Raw genomic sequence first — 21,741 nt, 5'->3', positions numbered from 1 at the left:
GTGGCCAGCAGCATAACGGGCAGTAAATAAAGCAGCAGGATAAAATTAATCATATTTAAAAGATGCTGCAATCCGAAGCCAGAAATTGTTGTGTGTGATGACTGCAGAAATAGCACTATTGCGTAAAAACTCTTCCAGTTTATTGAGAAAAGGAAATAGTTTCAATTTATTTTTAAATAGCCAAGCAAGCCATTCAGAATCAGGGCAGTGTCTGACTAATAATGCTCTATGTATGAGTAGAATATGGAAATATATTAATAAAGATAGAAAGCACTACTTGCGAACCATTTATTTACATATTTTGCAATGAAATTTTAAATATTTAATATAGTTCATAAAAGTTAGGGATGGACAATAAAAACTGACCGACAGCAACACTCACTGATGTCAACAAATACAAGTATTATGCTGCAACTTGAATATTCTTGTTCACTTCTTCAGCCAGTCTTTCTGCTACAAATCTTTCAGAGCTCGGTGGGCTGTCTGTACAACTGCAGTTGTGCAGTTCTGTGCTGCACCTTCCCTCAAATCTCGCAACATCAGCTTGTGACAGTAAGTGCTGGAAACACCCAAAAGGGCAGGCACAACCGAGGTCACACAGGCAGGAAACAGGATCTTGGCCCACCAGGTCCATGCCAGCCATTGTGCCTGCCCATACTAATTCCGTTTCCCAGGACTGGGCCCTTATACTTCTCGGCCGTGGCATTTCGTGGTCTCATCTTAAATATTGCAGGAATATCTGCCTTCAGCACCCTCTCTGTGGAAGGAGAAATAAGAGTTAGCATTTGAAGTCAAGGACTCTGCTAGAACTGGAAAGAGAAAACCAAGTTGCAGAGATGGTGGAGGAACAATTAACAGGGCAGGATAGAAGGGGAATAGCTTTGAAGGACAAGGCCAGGGTTAGTGAGCATCTCTTGAGAGAACGAGGCAACTGAGAGTTAACAAGACAAAAGAGACTAACAGAAATCCCGATGAAGAGAGCAGGACTTCTCCAAGGGTGGCATTCTTATCACAGATATTCTCTTTCCCCATCCATCCACAGTATACAACTTAAAGCTAACATCTTTCAGTTCTGACAAAGGGACTTTCAAATTAAGTGCTAGTTATGTTTTGCTTTCCAAGGATATCGCTCAACTTGAGTATTTTTTTTCAGTATTCATTTCAAATTTCCAGCATCTTCAGTTATTTGATAATCATCAACTTGTGATCCTGTGTGAAATGATTATGTAAATATTAGATTAGATTATGAGGACACACAGTCCTCTTTTATTGTCATTTAGAAATGCATGCATTAAGAAATGATACAATATTCCTCCGGTGTGATATTACAAAAACACAGGACAGACCAAGACTTAAAAAACTAACAAAAACCACATAATTATAACATATAGTTACAACAGTGCAACAATACCGTAACTTGATGAAGAACAGGCCATGGCACGGTAAAAAAAAAGTTCAAAATCCCTCGAATGTCCCACATCTCACGCAGACGGGAGAAGGAAGTAATTTCCCTGCCATGCCCGGCCACAGTCCGACTCTGAGTCGTCCGAAAACTTCCAGCCTCCGATCAGCCCTCCAACACCGAGTACCGAACACCATCTCTATCCAAACGATTTGACCCCAACCTCGGTCGCCAGCAGCAGGCAAAGCCGGGGATTTTGGGGCCTACCCGCCGGAAGATTCTCGATCGCGCAGTAACAGCGGCAGTGAACCGGCATTTCAGAAATTTATCCAGATGTTCCTCTGTGCTTTCACGTCTGTCTCCATCAAATCAGAATTGTCTACGGCCCCTATTTAACGGATACGATATCATTTTCACCAGAGAGCTGCGCGCGCGGCGCACTGCCATCTCCTCCCGCCTCCTTCCTATATTGAATCCTATTGACACTTTCAGCAATTACAAAATTTTGGGAAGCAAAGTGCCCTGAGAATACTACCTGTGTGGTAAGGTGAGTCTGCAGACAAGACCACAGTACACACTTACTAAAATAAACATCCTATTTTTACATTGTTACGAGAATACACATAAAATTAAGATGTTTGCTGGCCTGGGCTAGCATCAGTGGCATCAGCAGTTGGTCTGCCACCTGCCCTCAGGGGAAGGAGAGATAAGGAACAATGGAGCAGCGTCTGGAGATGTGTAATGAAGGGATGTGGGAGGAAGAGCTGTCTGGAGCGGCTCCCCCCCTTTGAACCCTGAACTGTTTGAAGTGATGGACAGGCGATACCCCAGCAGGGGGATAAAAAGGGACAGGTTCGCTAAGACGGACACACACGCCACCCGAGGTAACGAGACCCTGGAAGCGGTGCGCCTCTCACGAGTGGGTGAGAAGTATCAGACAACGACAAGGGTGGAAAGGTACGATCAGCGGGAACCCGGTGTGTGTCCGCCCTTGCCTGGGTGCCGGGTTCACTGCAGAGGATCGACCGCATCTGGAGGAGGGGTCACAGTCGGTGACCTCAGGTGACATCACCAAGGACCCGCCCAAATGCTGTTTGTGAGCCATCTCGCTGGTCTGTGAGTGAAGCTGTGCTGAATGATGAGTTGTTCCTATTCTATGTCTCTCTTCCCCACCTTGTCCATCGCCATGACAACGATTACTGCGAACTGAACTACAAACTGGACTGAACTTTGAGTCATTTTGAAATTGGTCATTTACCCCTAGACAACGATAGAGCTTGATTGATGCGGTTATCTTAATTCTGTGCACATGTGCGTTTATCATCGCTGAACTGTTGCATTTATTATCCTTTCGATTAATGTGTTGCTTGTTTCTTTAATAAAACTTTCTTAGTCCTAGTACTCCAGACTCCAACTGAGTGATCCATTTCTGCTGGTTTGACAACCCAGTTACGGGGTACGTAACATAAGTGGGGTTCTCGTCCGCGATTTTGAACGCTAAATTTGGGACGGAGTAAATTGATTGGGTTAAAATTCCCGAAAGAAAGAAAAGACAAACAGCAGAAATGGAGGTTGAGGAATTTATAAAGGCGCCGACCTTGGAGGCATTAGAGGATGCCAGGAAATCGGAATTGATAGCTGTGGCAAAACGGGTGAATCTTGCTAAGGTGAAGTCGACAATGAGGAGAGAGGAGATACACAGAGCTATTGTAGAGCACTATGTATCTAAAGGTGTGTTTCCCCAAGGTGAGCTGGGGGTGGTGTCTATTGAAAAACCTGCTGGAGACGCGGTACAGGTACAGCTTGAAAAACTGAGACTCGAGCACGAGTTCCGGGTACGGCAGTTAGAACACGAAGAGAGAGAGTTAGAAAGGCAGGAGAAAGAGAGAGAGTTAGAAAGGCAGGAGAAAGAGAGAGAGTTAGAAAGGCGGGAGAAAGAGAGAGAGTTAGAAAGGCGGGAGAGAGAGAAAGAGGTAGAAAGGCAAGAGAGAGAAAGACAGTTGGAGAGAGAAGAGAGAGAGAGGGACAGACAGTTGGAGAGAGAGGAGAAACAGAGGGAAAGGGAATTTGAGTTGGAAAAGTTAAGGATAAGGGCCGAGCAGGGGCTCGTGCCGAACCAAGGTGGAGGGTTCCGGGTGACCCAGGAGGTTAGGCTGGTTCCCCCATTTGACGATACCGATGTGGATCGGTACTTTCTCCACTTCGAAAAGGTGGCTATAAGTCAGGAATGGCCGAGGGATAAGTGGGTTGTTTTACTTCAGAGTGTACTGAAAGGGAAAGCCCAACAAGCTTACTCCGCTTTATCCCCGGAAGATGCCCAGAAGTATGAGGTGGTGAAGGAGGCCATCCTCAGGACTTATGAGTTGGTCCCGGAGGCATACCGGCAGAGGTTCCGGAATGCGAGGAAGCGGTGGGACCGCACGTATTTGGAGTTTGCTCGCGAGATGCAAACATATTGTGAGCGTTGGTGCGCCTCGAAAGGGGTAGAGGGGGATTATGACAGACTGCTGCAACTGGTTCTGATTGAGCAGTTTAAAGGTTGTGTCCCTGAGGGTATGAGACCCTACCTCGATGAGAAAGAGGCAGCCACGTTAGCCGCAACTGCTAAGTTAGCGGATGAGTATGCGTTGACGCATAAAATGAAGGTTGCCCCGAGTAAAGGCTACCAGAAGGGTAGTCAGGACGGCGGGGAGAGTCCGCCGGAAAAGTCAGAAAGTAAGCCGGGGACTAGTGAAAAGGATAAGGTAGACCGGGAGCAGTCTGGTAGGAAGTCTCCTGGGGTCGTCTGTTATAATTGTGGGAAAGTCGGACACTTTGCGTCCAGGTGCTTTGCCCCAAGGAAGGAGACGGGGAAAGGAAAAGCGGAAATTTTGAATGGCTGTATTGAGCTGTTAAGCGAACCGCTAGGGAAGGACAGGTCTGAAAAAGTCCAGGAAGGGCGCGAGAGGTTTATCTCGGCCGGACTGGTGTCAGTGAAAAAGAGGTTAAAACCAGTTCCAGTGCGGATCTGGAGAGACACGGGAGCGTGTCAGTCACTAATACTGAAGAGTGTATTAGAGTTTAGCTCAGAGACCCAGACTGGGGAGGTAGAGGTCAAAGGTGTTGGGGAAGGGACAGAGTCAGTCCCTTTGCACCAGATACATTTACAGAGCAACCTGGTCTCTGGACTAGTCACGATTGGGGTGAGGTCCGAATTACCGATGAAAGACGTGGAAGTCTTGCTCGGTAATGACATCGCCGGAGGAATCGTGTTCCCAGTCGTGAGATTGACGGGTCAGCCTGCCAGCATGGAGGCCCCGCCCGCGATGGTGAATTTGGCTGAAACATTTCTGCCAACCTTGTATGAGACAGGGTGTAGTGAGATAAGAGGTAGTGAGGGAGCTGGGACGGACGTAGCAGTAGCCAGGAAAGAATTTGTGCAGACGCAGGAGCGAGACGAGGGGCTGATGGTTTTTGCCGAGACCGCTCTCTCTGACACAGCCTTGACAAGCTATTGTGCGGAGGAGGAAGTGCTAAGGAAGAAAGGGAAATCAAGTACAGTACCCGCAGATGAGGAGTGGGGGGTGGTGCAAAAGAGTTATGGGGATGAGGTTTTTAACATGGCCCACGAGGTACCCCCCGGTGGACATTTTGCGGTGCTGGAGGAAACAGTTGGTGGAATCATGAAAGAGATTTACCGGCTGCCCAGGGGGAAGAATGTTATTGATCATGACCGACGCGAACTGAGACGGTCACCGGCTTTTGATATGCTAACAAACCTAGTCGGTGTTAGCGTGGAAATCAATGATGCTAGGGGCCCCTTGATAAGAGGAAAAAACCATTTTGAAAAGATTAGGATGGGATCGGTCAGATGGGAGAAGGCTATTGTTTTGGCCAGGTCTACTGATAAGGTCTCTCCCTTAATCCCCGAAGGAGTAATTAAACGACTCGCACCCATGTGTTTGATTGTCCCGAGGAAATGCAAAGAACTGGGACGTTGGGTTATGTCTGTTACAATAGGGCAGCCAAGTAAACAACACCCATATTTTTCGAGTAATTCAGTGACTAAAGGGCTGATGAACACAGAGGTGTGTATTGGCAATTTAACACGGCTGTCTGAAGCCAGTTTGATAGTGAACCTTGAAAAAAATGAATTCGGCCACACGAGAGTCACTTACCTGGGAATTGTGGTGACACAGGGGCAGCTGGCAGTGATGCAAGCTACAGTGCAGGCTATCGCTGACCTCCCAACCCCGACAGACAAGAGGGCCCTCAGAAGGCTTTTGGAGATGGTGGGGTACTGCAGGAAGTTTTGCAATAACTCTGCGGTCAATACCCGTCCCCCTCCTACTAAGCCCTTGCGAGAGAAAATTGAGTCGGAATGGGACGACCCTTGTTATTGTGGTCCGGGACAAAACCAAATGAGAGGTTACATTGGTCGCAATTCATCAGTGTTTTTGGCCACTATGAAGTTTGCTGAGTTGGAGCCTGGTCTAAGGGATTATTAATAACACGTGTAAAAGGAACAGAAAATGTGATGACTGTCTGTCAAGGTGTTGACAGCTTCAAATTCTCTGTATTAGCTAAATAACTGTTAACGATGTATATTGTGTATGTATCAGATAATGTAGTCATGTTTGTAATTTTTACCTCCCGGTAAAAATCCTTAAAGGGGGGAAGTGTTACGAGAATACACATAAAATTAAGATGTTTGCTGGCCTGGGCTAGCATCAGTGGCATCAGCAGTTGGTCTGCCACCTGCCCTCAGGGGAAGGAGAGATAAGGAACAATGGAGCAGCGTCTGGAGATGTGTAATGAAGGGATGTGGGAGGGAGAGCTGTCTGGAGCGGCTCCCCCCTTTGAACCCTGAACTGTTTGAAGTGATGGACAGGCGATACCCCAGCAGGGGGATAAAAAGGGACAGGTTCGCTAAGACGGACACACACGCCACCCGAGGTAACGAGACCCTGGAAGCGGTGCGCTTCTCACGAGTGGGTGAGAAGTACCAGACAACGACAAGGGTGGAAAGGTACGATCAGCGGGAACCCGGTGTGTGTCCGCCCTTGCCTGGGTGCCGGGTTCACTGCAGAGGATCGACTGCATCTGGAGGAGGGGTCACAGTCGGTGACCTCAGGTGACATCACCAAGGACCCGCCCAAATGCTGTTTGTGAGCCATCTCGCTGGTCTGTGAGTGAAGCTGTGCTGAATGATGAGTTGTTCCTGTTCTATGTCTCTCTTCCCCACCTTGTCCATCGCCATGACAACGATTACTGCGAACTGAACTACAAACTGGACTGAACTTTGAGTCATTTTGAAATTGGTCATTTACCCCTAGACAACGATAGAGCTTGATTGATGCTGTTATCTTAATTCTGTGCACATGTGCGTTTATCATCGCTGAACTGTTGCATTTATTATCCTTTCGATTAATGTGTTGCTTGTTTCTTTAATAAAACTTTCTTAGTCCTAGTACTCCAGACTCCAACTGAGTGATCCATTTCTGCTGGTTTGACAACCCAGTTACGGGGTACGTAACAACATTAAGTACTAATTTTTGCAGAAGGTTTTAATGAGTTAAGGGTCTACTTTGTGTAACGTAGAACCAGGCTCTAAGCTATAGTAATTACATTTAGGTGATAATAAAGTAAAAAGTCTGCTAAGATTATTGAGGCTTCTACAAACCACACTGGTGAGCAATCAAAACTGAGTATTCAAACTAGGCAAATGTAAAGCCTGTTGCTCAAACAACGTTGTCAATGCTTACATAACTTGATCGTAATAGGACAAAAATAACCACAACCTTAAACCCCTGTCTGTAACCCAAGGGACCCTGCTGTAACTGCAGCCAGTACACTCTCACTTTCCAAGAATAGAGTAGAAAGGTGTGGGGACAGAGTAAAGTAATGGGCTGAATACTAGAGGAGGTACCTCAAGCCGCAAACTAACAGCAATATTCCACTTTTCCATTTTCCATCAGTTGACTCTGAGTAGCAGAAAAATCCAACCTGGCTTTTCTAGCCTGCCAAAAAATGTAAGACTGGGACACACATGCTAACTACATTAAAGCCAGACAGCTGAAGCCTTACATGGAAACATCAGCTGCTTCAGATGGCAAGCAGGGATGATAATGGGCAACAAAAAGCTTCCAGAAACCAGCAAGAGGCTGACTGACATGTAACACAATATTTGAAAGGGCTTTATAAGATGGTGAACATTCTGTGGGCGCAGGGGGATGATGATGGTACAAGAGGTAGGTCCCTTTTATGGTCAGGCCGATTGCAGGGGAAGTAACTCAAACTGCTTGCTCCTCTCTTCTCTTCTTACAGAGAATTATGATTCAGTTCCGCTAATTTAATCACTTTCTTGAACTGTGCAGTGATACTCATATCGTAATAGGAAATGAGTATCAGGGCCACAAAGCATTTCCTCAAACCCTTGCTGCTGCACGTTCCTCAGAATGTTTCCAACACCTGTCGGGCATTTTTATTGAGGTTGAAAAAGGAAACAAGGTTTTAATAAAGTTAAGAAATTTTACATGAGACGATGCAATAACTTGTAGATATACTGGCAACTTATAGTTTAGCCAAAACATGTCTCAAAAGAGCGTTGTTCTGACTGACATGATTGAAATATAGCCAGAGAAAAGGAAGTACAAATGAACACAATCAGATGTGATCGTTGTCATCTCAGCCTTTCCTCTAGCTACTAATGGATTGCAAAGACTGTAGGAGCAAGACATATTTCTGATCTGCGGCAGGCAAATCAGGCGTTACTGTTGTAAATCACAACACCCATGTGGTCAAATGTCATACAAGAGGGATTTGAGGGACAGCAAGGGAATCTGTGTAAGAGGACTTGGTGAAATGGGAGTGTCACATGGTCTAGGGCCTGTGCTGGTTTAGCACCTACAACAGACCTCATTATTATGATTCTGGGATGTTGATAAGCCTAGGAAATTGGAGACATGCAGAGCACTGCACAAGTTAAATACAAATGGAGAAAAGGAACTACAGTACATAAAATGCTGTAGTACCCCAGTGCTTAAGTTACTGCACTAACTGTAACATTAAAACCCACTAGAGCCAGAGGACTTCATGAGAATCAGGAATTAAAAGTCAATTCCCATCAAGGTGACTACGATGCCAAAGGATTACTGATAAAGTTCACCTGGTTGCAAGCTGTTCCTCGGGGGGGGGGGGGGGTGGATCTGCTGTCCTTCCCCAGTTTTACCAACATACAGTTCCAGACCCAACAATATGACTGACTCCTTAAATACTCACTGAAGGACAAAAAGAAATGAGCAATAACTAAACTGTGCAGATTTTCAAGTGATAAACATCGGAATTCACTAGCTAATTGGCTGGTGGAAACCGGCTGAACTAAAACTTTAAGGTGATTGAAATATTCTTAATAAAAACACTAGAGTCTGGGGCAAAGCAAGATACATGGATTATTTGGATTTTTTTTGAAGTACTGCCTTAGACAAAGGACTATTTCAGATGCCATGGTGCAGTTCTACAACTAAGTGACAGAATTACCCAGCATGTTTTCCTCCTGTCTGAATTGATAACCCTGGCCTCTGGAAGTAGGCACTTTCAGCACAGCCGACCATGGGTACAGTTCTACCCTCCTCTGCCGTTTCTTGGTCACTAACCAGAAACACTGATATAGTTTCTCTCTCTGTACAAATGCTATCTGACTTGCCAAGCATTTACAGCACTTTAACATTTATACCTACTGTATAACATTGACAACTGGGGTGAAAATTCGAACAGTTTGTTCACACAGAGTTCACATCGTTCAGGGTACTTGATAGTCACCTTTCCATTCCCTCCCTCCCAAAAGAGAACGATCAAACCTTTAAAATCACATGTACATTTTAAAACATTATGCTTTCTGAATGGAGATGATGAGTGTTTGGACCGAGACTGGAAAAATTCTGTACAGGATTTGGCCCTAACTGCCAAATCCTGACGTTACACAGCTAGGAGAAAATAATTGACCACACTTGGGGTAATTATTGTTACTGGTCATACTAAGTTTTTTCTTCGCAAATTATTACACAATACTCACAACAGCTAAATAATACGGTAAGCTTACCATTAAATAGATGTTCGAGTGAACCTAGTCCCTAGGTAGAGAATGGAGTGGATAATTTCATACTCTGCCACCCTTACTTGCATATTTCTACATGCCTCCTCAGAACATATAGGCTACAGTACTGAGATTAGATTCAAACTCCATATTTTGCCCAGTATTCAGTCACATTCTTGCCCAGGTTAGAGTTGAACCAATGACCCAGGCTCACACACCACTACAACACTAAGGAAGCACAGCTTTGTACAACCTTATGTAGAGCCTAGTGTCACTTTATGGGCATACAATCAATCTATGTATACAAGCTATCATATGTGTTTATATCTATTGTGCTTTATTATTATTGTGTCCTTTACCTTTTGTGTTTTTTTTGAGCTGTATCGGATAAAAAGTAACAATTATTTCATTCTCCTTACACTTGTGTACAGGAAATGACATTAAACAATCTTGAATCTTGTTGTTAGTCATTTAAATCCAAACCCAAAGTACCTAATTTTTTTTCTCATGCCTTTTCAAGAGAGAACATGTTGCACAAATATAGGGAAATAGCAAGGAGGTAAATGGACCTGAGGAGTTTGCTGTCAGAAACCAGCATGGACTCAAAAGTCTGGTATGGCAGCCTTCTTTGTGCTATCAAATAACTAATTCAATTGTCTTTCTGAGCTGTCTGTGCATCTTGTATGTTGTCCCCACCCCATATCAGGTTAAATCCTCCCTCCATTGGTAGATATTCTTTTCTGAAAGAAAATAATCCCAGTCTCTTCAAGACCAATTGAATGCTCCTTCCCCAGAACATCTAAAATCCCAGAACACTGGGATTCTCCCTGCCCATTTCTTCAGCCAAGTATTCCCCCACTCCTGTTTCTGGGCTCGGTAGTCCACAGTACCGTTAGTGATCCAAAGATTCTCACATTGGGCATGCTGTTCTTCAGTCCTTCTCTTCTAATTCTTCTGAACTCTTTCAGGAACTCAATACCATTTCCAACATCTCTAAAATGCATCACTTCATCTTGTAGTTCCTCGCTCTTGGAGGAAACAACTCAACACTTTTCAAACAGAACAAAGGATTTAGGGCACACTGTCTAACCACAAAAGTCCTTCAAAACTTCCATTGCATCCCTTATAACATAGCTCAAATTAAGTAGTTATGTTCCTGTTTATTCACAAGGTGTGTGGCATTGGAAGGCCAGTACTTTTTTTTGTAATTCAAATTTTTATTATTATTTATTCTTATTTTGCAAAGCAGCACAGCATGTCTTAGAGCAGATAGAGTACAGCATATTTACATAGTCATCTCATGACAGGAAAACAAATAAAACTTAGAAACAGAAAGAAGTTCTAATTTGTTTAAATTAACATACAACCAAACTTGATCCCACACGTCTTGCACTTTTCCCTCACTGCTAATTCTTCCCAACATGTGTTCATATGATGAAATCCTAATTATTTCCTCAGTCCATTTCTTCACAGTGGGACATCTGGGGTTTTTTCCAGTTTTGCAATATAATTCTTGCAGCTGTGATGAGAACCACCTTTAAAATAGTGAAGTTGTCATTGTTTACATTAGGTATCATTGTCCTATCACCCAGGAGACAAAGCTGTGGGCACAAGGGTAGTGTGGAACCTGACCAATTCCCTAACAGATCAAGAACTTTACACCAAAATGGACGAACCATGGAACACTCCCAAATCATGTGAAAATATGTGCCCACCTCATTTTTACATTTCCAGCATAAATTATCAACAATCCCCATTTTGTGGAGTCTAGTTGGTGTCCAATAATATGTGTATTATCTTATATTGAATAAATTTCCCTCTCGCTTCCCTAATACATCTACCCACATTTGATAAAATATTTGACCACTCATTATCCTCAATATCGCTTCCAAGATCCTTCTGCCATACTGCTTTGAGATTGTTACATGATTTACTCACAGAGTGCTTGAACATTTTATAAAATACTGATGCTTCATAAACTTCCTGTGGTAATGTAAAGTATTCAGTTAAAGGGTTACTTTGTGAGTCACCGCACTTAAATATGCAACTAACGCAATGTCTTATTTGCAAATACTTCCAAAAATTTCCATCTACAAAGTTATATTTCCCCTGCAAATCCACATATGACATAAAAATCCCATTCTCATCGAGATCACCTACTGTATTTACACTTTTAATCTTCCATTCTTCCCAGTGCACCATTCTTTTCCCAATGCATATCTCAGGGTTATTCCAGAGCGAGGAGTATAACTGGTTTAAATGTGACATTTTGCAGGCTTTATGAATTGTACTCCACACACTCCTTGAGTGAGATAGTATAGGATTTAGGTTAGTCTTGTTTTCTACATGTTGTGAGAGGATATTAAGGGGAGAATGTGGTGCAGCCAGGCTCCGTTCTGTAATGACCCAATCTAAATCAACATCAGCCCAGTCCCAATGTTTAGCTAACTTGGCCAGTTCAAAGGATAATTTATATGCCCTGACGGCTGGTATACTGAGCCCACCCATGTCCCTGGACATACACATCTCACTCATTTTAATTCTGGGCTTCTTCTTATCCCATAGAAAATCACTGATGATTTTGTTGTATTGCTTGTAGATCGAATCTGATATATTTAAAGGAAGCATCATAGAAAGATAGTTAAACTGAGGTGCTATGACCATTTTAACTACATTGACTTTACCCCAGAGTGACAGTCTCAGTGCCCCCCACTTATCCAGATTATTTCTTATCCTACTCAATAATGGGTCATAATTTAAAGTAATTATTTCATCCAAATTCTGACTGAGTTTGACTCCTAGTTACTTCATTCCAACTGGCATCCATCTGAAATTAAACTGAGATACTGAATGTGAATAACACAATTTTGACATTGGCATAGCCTCAGATTTATCGCAGTTGATTTTATAACCGGATACCTCAGAGTATAATTGAATTGTTTTCATTAGTGGGGGTAAGGAATTAGGAGGGTCACTAATCAGTAATAAAATATTATCAGCATATGACATCAGCTTATGCTCCTTTCCACCTCCCTTCACTCCCCTAACATTTGGATCTGCTCTAATCATGATTGCCAGCGGTTCCAAAAATATCGTAAATAACAGTGTGGAGAGGGGGCAGCCTTGGCGTGTACCCCGTGAGATGTTGAAAAATGGGGATATGATACCATTTGTAATAACTGCAGCCTTAAGGTTTTCATACAAAATTCTAATCCATGATTTAAAGATAGAAAGACCAGTACCTATTGTCAATCTGTAACTCCTAATCCAATTCAGAGGAGACTTAAGACTCGATCATGGCACTGTAGGCCAGGAGTTACATGCAAACTAGATCTAAAATCCTCCCGGGAGGGGAGAGAAGCTGGCAGTGCAATGACAGTGTGCGCGGCCACTTCGGTGATGAATATCTGTTATCTGTCAAGTAGGGGACCGTGCACAATTCTGATTTGATGGAGATGGACGTGAGAGCACAGCGGACCATTTGGAAAACTTCTGAAATGCCCGCTTCACTGCCGCTGCTACTGTGTGGTAACCGGAATCTCCGGAGCTGAAGGCCCCGAAATCCTTGGCTTTGTGTGTTTCAGTGACCGGGGAGAGATCAAAGGCGCTCGGCAGGCTGTATCGGAGAGGATGGTCGGAAGCTCGGAGTTTTCGGACGGATGACTCAGTGTCAGCTGGGGTTGGCTGCTTCCAAGGTATCGGCAAGTTGACGGTGCCTGGAGGTTTATGGCAGGGAGATTCTCCCTTTTGCTGCCTGCTATCAGGGACTCGGGAGTCGATCAACTCGGGACTTTAGAGATTTTTTTTACTGTGCCCATGGTCTGTTCTTTATAAAATTACGGTATTGCTTTGCACTGCTGTAACTATATGTTATAATTATGTGGTTCTGTCAGTGTTAGTCTTTGGTCTGTCTTGTTCTCTGTGATATCACTCCGGAGAAACATTGTATCATTTCTTAATGCATGTATGCATTTCTAAATGACAATAAAAGTGGACTGAGTGTTCTCATAATCTAATAAGGACAAGATTTCTTTCGCTAAAGTAACCAGATGATTTTCACAAAAATCCACTAGATCTGTGGCCTCCATTACTGGCTCAGGCATGTTATTCCAAACTTTCTTTAATCAACCAGTAATCCAATTCATGGACCCCAAGCTGCACCGTTCCACTGGCACTCGGAAATATGAACCTTACATTTGTCCTGTGTCCTTTGTTGGCCTGAGGGTCATACAAAATACTCGTGCATTTGTTCCACTGGTGGATTCAACCGATCTCAAAATGACCAAGGTAACAGATTCACAACTTGAAGTGAAGACGTACTGACATTCGCAGGGTACACCATGGCTCTCTTTGCATTGTGCAGACTGTTCCAAATGAAATTCAATAACGCTGTTACCAATTGCAACTATAAAACCAAACTATTTTTCATTAAAGGTCATCCTCAAATATGCCTGTGTTCCACCTTTATTACCCAGATCCCAAGCAACATATAAATGTTTCTTTGAAAGTTTTTTTTAAATTAACACCAAACCATATGAAATCCTGAAGACAAAAGCTATTATCAGAGAGCAGCAAGCAATTTTATTGAACATAATTATAAATGAGATCAATTGGCTCAAATTCACAGGAATAAAGTAAACAAGAGCTCCTGGAAGAAAACAAAAATATCAATCGGGCTTCTCTCTCCAATTTCCAGATATTAACGACTTCAATATCTCAGCATTTCTCAAAGGTGCCTCTTATGTGGATACTGTCAAAACAGCACAAACAAGCAGCAGGTGAAAGCTTCACTTGGCAAATGAGATTGATAAATCCATGCAAAAAACGTGCTTTCACACAAATTAAATGATTTCAAGTCAACATCAAAGCTTCAAATCAAGATTAAATGATTGAAAATATGAATTTTTCTACCAGTCAAATTGGGGGTCTGCAGCAATTTCCTTTCTTTCAAACACATAAAATACTCAGCTCAATTGAGAACACCAGAGTGACCGAAACATCCATTTTATGATAAATATCGGTTTCTTGTACAACATATGTGAAAGCATGCCGAAGACAGCAAGCTTGATCTTTAATGCAATTTGCATTTAAAATTCCCTTGCGATCTGCAATGCCTACATCAACATCAATGCTAATGTGCAAACTTAAAGTAAACAGAGCCTTGCAGAAATCCCATTCACCAGATAAAAGTGAAGTTGGGATCTGATTCTCAACTGTCCCAAAACCATGTGGTTTTCATTTAGTCGGCCCTCCTTATCCGCAGGGGGCTGGTTCTGGGACCCCCCGCGGATACCAAAAAACGCGGATGCTCAAGTCCATTATATAAAATGGCGCAGTATTTGCATATAATCTATGCACATCCTCCTGTATACTTTAAATGATCTCTAGATTACTTATAATACCTAATACAATGTAAATGCTATGTAAATAGTTGTTATACTGTATTGGTTAGGGAATAATGACAAGAAAAAATGCTCAAACGAGTGCCGGAGAGAGATCCGGGTTTTCATGATCCGCGGTTGGTTGAATCCATGTATGCGGAAACGGCGGATAAGGAGGGCCGAATATATTTAGAGATAAAAGGCCTTTCCAGCTCAGTAAGCCCACGCCATCCAATTACACATATATGACCAATTAATCTACTAACCCATACATCTTTGGAACGTGGGAGGAAACCCATGTGGTCATTAGATTAGATTAGATTATGAAGACACTCAGTCCTCGTTTATTGTCATTTAGAAATGCATGCATTAAAAAATGATACAATATTCCTCTGGTATGATATCGCAGAAACACAAGACAGACCAAGACTAAAACTGACAAAAATCACATAATTATAACATATAGTTACAACAGTGCAAAGCAATACCGCAATTTGATAAGAGCAGAGCATGGGCACAGTAAAAAAAAAAGTTTCAAAGTCCTGATAGCCCAACATCTTACGCAGACGGTAGAAGGAAGAAACTCTCCCTGCCATGAGCTTCCAGCACCGCAAACTTGCCGATGCAGCATCCTGGAAGCACCCGACTGCAGTCCGACTCTGAGTCCGTCTGAAAACTTCAAGCCTCCGACCAGCCCTCCGATACCGAGCACCATCTCTGCCGAGCGCTTCGACCCTGGCCCTGGCTGCCAAGCAACAGGCAAAGCTGAGGATTCGGAGCCTTACTCTCCGGAGCTTTCGGATCACACAGTAGCAGCGGCAGCGAAGCGGGCATTTCAGAAGTTTCACCAGATGTTTCTCCGTGCTCTCACGTCTGCCTCCATCAAATCAGAATTGCACACGGCCTCCTACTTGACAAATTACAGATATTCATCACCGGAGAGGCCGTGCGTGCTGCATCACACCACCATCTTCTCCTCCTCCCATGATGGTCATGGGGAGAGTGTTCGAATTCCTTAGAGAGTAACAGAATGAGACCCTTGATGGTCATGGGGAGAGTGTTCGAATTCCTTACAGAGAGTAACAGAATGAGACCCTTCGTCAGGACTAATGGAAAAAAGAGATAGTAAGAGATTTGAAAGTGGCAGGGGGAGGGGGAGACTCGAAATGATAGAAGACAGGAGGGGGAGGGATGAAGCCAAGAGCTGGGAAGTCGATTGGCAAAAGGGATACATGGGGGAGTATCACAGGACGGAAGGCCTTGGAAGAAATTAAGGAACAAATGCTACACCTGCCCTTACACTTCCTCCCTTACCACCATTCAAGGCCCCAACTCACCTGTGAGTTAGCTGGAGTGATATACTATGTCCAGTGCTCCCAGTGTGGCCTTCTATATATTGGTGAGACTGGACGCAGACTGGGAGACCGTTTCGCTGAGCACCTATGCTCTCTCCGCCAGAGAATGCAGGATCTCCCAGTGGCCACACATTTTAATCCCACGTCCCATTCCCATATGTCAATCCATGGCCTCCTCTACTGTCGAGATGAAGCCACACTCAGGTTGGAGGAACAACACCTTATATTCTGTCTCGGTAGCCTCCAACCTGATGGCATGAACATTGATTTCTCTAACTTCCATTAATGCCCCTCCTGCCCTTCTTAACCCCATCCCTCCTATTTATTTATTTAATAAATATATATTTTTTCTTCTTTTCTCACAATAACTCCTTGCCTGTTTTCCATCTTCCTCTGATACTCCACTCCGCCTTTTTTTCTTCGAAGGCCTTCCATCCTATGACACTCCCCAAACTCTAGCCTTGTATCCCTTTTGCCAATCAACTTCCCAGCTCTTAGCCTCATCCCTCCCTCTCCTGTCTTCTATCATTTCGGGTCTCCCCCTCCCCCTCCCACTTTCAAATCTCTTACTATCTCTTTTCTCCGTTAGTCCTGACGAAGGGTCTTGACCCGAAACGTCGACAGTACTTCTTCCTATAGATGCTGCCTGGCCTGCTGCGTTCCACCAGCATTTTGTGTGTGTTGCTTGAATTTCCAGCATCTGCAGATTTTCTCGTGGTTCAGGAGACTGATGGTTGAAAGGAAATAACTGTTTCTGAACCTGGTAGTGTGGACCTAAGGCTCCTTTACCTCCTTCCCGATGGCAGCAGAGAGAAGAGTGCATGGCCTCGATGATGGATGCAGCTTTCTCGTGGCAGTGCTCCTTGAAGATGTGTGCAATGGTGGGGAGAGCTTTTCCTGGGATGGACTGAACTGCATCCTCCTCTTTTTGTAGGCTTTCCCATTCATGGGCATACCAGGCCACGATGCAACCAGTCAGGATACTCTACACTGTGCATCTATAGACGTTTGTCAAAGTTTTAGATGACATGCCAAATCTGTGCATGTCACCTAAAGCAGGGGAGCTACAAGAGTGGTATAAGTGTCAATCAATTTGGAGTCATATATAAACTAAAGATTTCTGTCCCCAAAGGAAGAATGGCAGAGGTACAGCAATGTCTCATGGCTCCAACGAATCAGGTTCAACCCTGACATACAGTGCTACTCCTGTGGAGTTTCCATGTTCTCCTGATGACTGTGCAGGTTTCCCCCAGTTCTGTGGTTTCTTCCCACATCTTAAAAGATATTTTGTCAGTCTCTTTATTGTTCTTTCTTTTTCAATCTTTTTATTAATTTCGAAGTATAGAAACAAAACATAGCAATAATACAAATAGTAGGAGAGATATTGTTACACTTAAGAAAAGTAATTGTACAATCAAATAGTGTAAGTTAACAAAGCTCCCAATCATGTAAAACTGACAACGGATAATACAAATCAAAAAAAAAACTGAAAAAAAAATAAAGAAAAAGAAAAAAAAAACAAAACCAAAAAAAAACCCCATCCCCAAAGAAAAACAGAATTAATCAACTAAACTAAAAGACTTGGGCAAAACTAACAACTTAAAAATGGAAAAGAAGAAAACCTTAGTGCCGACGACTCCATTCCCCTCCAACAACAGTACAGAGAGATAAAACGTTTGGAAATGATCAAATTACATCAAGTGAAAATGCTGAATGAATGGCCTCCAAGTTTTTTCAAACTTAATGGAAGGGTCATAAACTGCACTTCTAATTTTCTCCCAATTCAAACACACCATAGTTTGTGAAAACCAATGAAATACCTTAGGAGGGTTAATCTCTTTCCAATTCAACAAAATGGACCTTCTAGCCATTAAAGTAAGAAATGCAATCATCCTTCGTGATGAAGTGGTTAAATTATTTAAGTCTATCATTGGTAGTCCAAAGATAGCAGTAATTGGATGAGGTTGTAAGTCTATGTTTAGGACCGTTGAAATAATATCAAAAATATCTTTCCAATATTTCTCCAACAAGGGACATGACCAAAAGATATGGGTTAAAGAAGCTATCTCGAAATGACATCTGTCACATATTGGATTAATAGAAGAGTAATAACGAGATAGTTTATCTTTGGACATGTGAGTCCTGTGCACTACTGTAAACTGTATCAACCTATGCTTAGCACATACAGAGGATGAATTCACCAACTGAAGAATTTTTTCCCATTTTTCAGTCGGTATATTAATCTCAAGTTCTCTTTCCCAGTCAGCTTTAATTTTATTAGAAGCATCAGGACATAAATTCATAATTATATTATATATAATTGCTACTACACTTTTCTGAGAGAGATTTAAATCTATGATTTTTTCCAAAATGTCCATTGGATATGGGTGTGGAAAATTAGGGGAAACAGTAATTAAAAAGTTTCTAATCTGTAAATATCTAAAAAAGTGAGATCTGGGTAAATTATATTTATTAGAGAGTTGATCAAAAGACATAGAACAATTATCCAAAAATAAATCGCGAAAAGATATTATACCTTTGGTTTTCCAATCAAAGTAAGCTTGATCCATCGTGGAAGGTTGAAAAAGAAAATTTGATATCATGGGACTTGCTAGAATAAATTGATTAAACCCAAAAAATCTTCGGAATTGAAACCATATACGTAAAGTATGCTTAACTATTGGGTTATTCATTTGTTTATATAATTTAAAAGAAGGAAAAGGAAGTGAAGTTCCTAAAACCGAACCCAAGGAAAACCCTTGTAATGAATTAGATTCAAGATTTACCCAATGAGGGTTTAAAGATATGTCCAAATCTCGTAACCAAAATTTTAAATATCGAATATTAATTGCCCAGTAATAAAATCTAAAATTTGGGAGGGCGAGTCCCCCCTCCTTTTTAGATTTCTGTAGGTACCTTTTACCTAACCTAGGATTTTTATTTTGCCAAATATACGAGGAATTTTTGAATCTACATTATCAAAAAAAGATTTTTTGGGACCGATTGGAATATATACAAAAATTTGGGCAAAATGATCATCTTAATAGCATTAATCCGACCAATCAAAGACAAAGAGATTGGCGACCATTTGGTAAATAAAAGTTTAATCTGATCAATTAAAGGTAAAAAAATTAGCTTTAAATAAATCTTTATATTTTTTCGTAATTGTTATCCCTAAATATATAAATGAATCAGTAACCAATTTAAATGGTAAACGTCCATAAGTAGGTACATGCTTATTTAAAGGGAATAATTCACTCTTATTAAGATTCAATTTGTAACCAGAGAAGTTATTAAATTGAGCTAAGATAGCAAGAATTGACTTCTCCGGGTTAGAGATATATAACAACAAATCGTCTGCATATAATGATAATTTATGTATTTCATTTCCACGGGTGATACCAACAATATTTGGCGAGTCACGAATAGCAATTGCTAAAGGTTCAAGAGCAATATTTTATAGTGAAGGACTAAGAGGGCAACTTTGCCTAGTGCCACGAAAAAGACGAAAAAAAGATCTATAATTATTTGTACAAACCGAGGCTACCGGGGAGTAGTATAACAATTTAATCCAAGATATAAATGTCAAATTAAAATTAAATTTCTCAAGAACATTAAATAAATAAGGCCATTCAACTCTGTCAAAGGCTTTCTCAGCATCTAAAGAGATAATACATTCCGGGGTAGTAAATGAGGGGGTATAAACAATATTCATTAACCTCCTAATATTAGATGAATAGCGATTTTTAATAAATCCGGTTTGATCCATAGAAATAATTTGAGGTAACACCTTCTCCAATCTAGTTGCTAGAATTTTTGAAAAAATTTTAAGAGTCTACATTCAGAAGAGATATCGGTCTGTATGATGCACAATCAGTAGGATCTTTATTCTTTTTAAGAATTAAGGAAATAGAGGCTTCGTAAAACGATTGTGGTAATTTACCTAAACTGATTGCTTCCTTGAATATTCTAGACAACTTAGAAGAAAGAATGGAGGAAAAAAATTTTTTTAAATTCCACTGTAAACCCATCCGGACCGGGCACTTTACCGGAATTCAATGATGAGATTGCAGTTATTATTTCTTCCTCTGAAATGGAAGTTTCTAATGATAGGGACTCTTCGGTTGATAATTTCAAAAAACTCAATTTACCTAAAAAATCATGCATGAAATTAGAATCATGAGGAAAATCACAGTGACATAAAGAAGTATAAAATTCTTGAAAGGTTTGGTTTATCCCAACTGTGAAAGTATCATCCTGTTTGCGAATCTTAGTAATTTGACGTTTAACCGAATCAAATTTCAATTGGTTGGCCAGTAATTTACCCGATTTATCACTATGAATATAAAAATCACTTCTAGTTCTCATTAATTGATTTTCAATCGAGGATGTTAATAATAAGCTATGTTCTAATTGGAGTTCAACTCTGCGTTTGTACAGCTCCTTACTGGGAGAAATAGCATATTTTTTATCGACTTCCTTAATTTTATCAACCAACAAAAGTATTTCATTGTTAACACGTCTTTTCAAACCGGCCGAATAGGAAATAATCTGACCACGGATATAAGCTTTAAAGGCGTCCCAAACAGTTCCATTGGAAACTTCTTCCGTAGTATTAGTTGAAAAGAAGAAATCAATCTGCTCCTTTATAAATTTGACAAAGTCCTGATCTTGAAGCAAAATAGGGTTAAATCGCCATTATCTGCTAGTACAAGAGGTGTCCATTAACTTGATGGAAAGTTTCATTGGAGCATGATCTGAAATAACAATACTGTCATAATTACAATCAACTACATATGGAATCAACCGAGAGTCAATCAAGAAATAATCAATTCGAGAAAAAGAACGATGAACATGTGAAAAAAAGGAGAATTCCTTATCATTAGGATGTAGAAATCTCCAAATTTCTGAAATCCCAGAATCCAACATAAAAGAGTTAATAATAGTAGCCAACTTATTCGGTAAAGCCGGACTAGCTATGGATCTGTCCAACATGGGATTCAAACATAAATTAAAATCACCGCCCATTATCAACATATACTCGTTTAAGTTATGAAAGGAAGTGAATAAGTGTTTAAAAAATTCAGGATAATCCACATTCGGAGCGTAAACATTAACCATAGCGACCTTTTTATTAAAAAGTACCCCAGTAATTAACAGAAATCTGCCATTAGGATCTGAAATAATGTCTTGATGAATAAATGTAATTGAAGGATCAATAAAAATTGAAACGCCTTTAATTTTGGCTTGAGCATTTGAGTGGTATTATTTACCTTTCCAAAACTTAAAGAAGAGTTGATTGTCCTCTTTCCTTACATGAGTCTCTTGTGCAAAAATAACATGAGCATTCAGTCTTTGGAACACTTTGAAAACCTTTTTCCGTTTTATTGGATGGTTTAAACCATTTGTATTCCAAGAGACAAAATTAATAGTATGAGCCATAATTGAGAATTAACCCTTTGGTGAGTAAGGGGTTAACCATAATGTGAGCTCATGAAATCAGATGAGGAATACATGATTAGAGAGGAA

At 41.4% G+C, this 21,741-nt stretch overlaps 1 protein-coding gene across 3 annotated transcripts in view; it reads right to left on the bottom strand.

Moving 5' to 3' along the window:
* Positions 1-10,858: 10,858 nt before the first annotated feature.
* Positions 10,859-21,741, bottom strand: part of gins4 (GINS complex subunit 4 (Sld5 homolog)) — a 45,098-nt gene continuing 34,215 nt past the window's right edge. The window contains exon 8 of one of the 3 annotated variants that reach the window (XM_063056792.1): positions 10,859-11,011. The gene's annotated coding sequence lies outside the window, so the exon portion shown is untranslated. Of the gene's footprint in view, positions 11,012-18,265; positions 20,984-21,741 lie in introns of those variants that run through there. The other 2 variants (XM_063056791.1, XM_063056790.1) reach the window with 2 other exon arrangements.

This window comes from Mobula hypostoma, chromosome 8 (assembly GCF_963921235.1).
Source record: "Mobula hypostoma chromosome 8, sMobHyp1.1, whole genome shotgun sequence".
Classification (NCBI taxonomy): domain Eukaryota; kingdom Metazoa; phylum Chordata; class Chondrichthyes; order Myliobatiformes; family Myliobatidae; genus Mobula; species Mobula hypostoma.
Note: the sequence above shows the minus strand (reverse complement) of the source record. Positions and strands in the feature narration are given on the sequence as shown.